Raw genomic sequence first — 1,179 nt, 5'->3', positions numbered from 1 at the left:
CCTACATGGAAAAACAAAGAATGAAGTTAGGAATTTGGAAGTATGTGCCAATTAATAAAACTGAGATAATTCAGGAACACAGGAGACTTTACAATTGGTTCCACACATCTTTGAAGAAAAAAGGTGCTTCTGAATATGTGTCATTTTAACCAATTTTAGGCAGAACATACAATGAACAGTAGTGAAGTTTGTTCTTTTGTTTTCATTTGCCAATAGGAAAAAACAACTTCAGTTTCATCTGGGCAGCTTTACCTGGGAAATACGAGCTTAGTAATATGAGCATGTTACTAAGCACTTAGCTAATCAATAAAACTATATATTTACTCATCAAAAATGCATCTATTACAGCATTTTAATGTGCAGGATTGCCAGCCAAGCATGCAGCACAATCACAGAGGTGTCTGTTGAGGCAGACAAGAATCAAGAGAAAATGGAAAGAAAATGCTGTTTAACTCTGCCACATTTTATAATAGCCCAGTTTGGAGATTTTTAAATGGCTTCATTTGAGGAGGGTTGTGAAGTATGGGATACCCACATGGAAAATCTTCAAGGTATTTTCTTCCAGGCAAGTTCACAATTTTGCTTAGCCGCAAAACTGTTCAACGTATTTCTCATTCTCTGGTATTGTCACATTCATAGCTTCCTTAGGAAAGGTGAGGTGATGTGTCTCTTAAAGAAGCAGGCCTGTGGATGGAATGCTGTATCCTTTACGGGCTCCATAAGCTGAATTTTGGGTGAAAGGAGGGCTGGGGGAACATCTTAAGAGGAGCACCTAAGAACACCATGATTGTGTAGTCTGGAGATACAGAGGCTGATCCCCTTACTCTCTAAAGCTTCCTGAGGAGGGGAAGTAGAAAAGGAGGTGCTGATTTATTCTCCCTGGTATCCAGTGGTAGGATAGCTGGGAATGGTTCAAAGGTGCATCAGGACAGGTTTAGACTGGACATCAGGAAGCATTTCTTTACCAAGAGAGGAGTGAAACACTGGAACAGGATTCCTGGTGAGTTGTTCGATGTCCCAGGCCTGTCAGTGTTTCAGAGGTGTCTGGACAAGGCCTTTAATAACACACTTTAACTTTTGGTCAGTCCTGAAGTTGTCAAGGAGATGATTGTTGTAGGTCCCTTCCACCTGAAATAATCTATTCTATTCTATTCTATTCTCTTCCATTCTAATCAATTC

The sequence above is a fragment of the Corvus brachyrhynchos genome, unplaced genomic scaffold, assembly GCF_000691975.1.
Source record: "Corvus brachyrhynchos isolate BGI_N302 unplaced genomic scaffold, ASM69197v1 scaffold229, whole genome shotgun sequence".
Lineage (NCBI taxonomy): Eukaryota > Metazoa > Chordata > Aves > Passeriformes > Corvidae > Corvus > Corvus brachyrhynchos.
The sequence above is the reverse complement of the archived record's forward strand: the minus strand, read 5'-3'. Positions refer to the sequence as shown.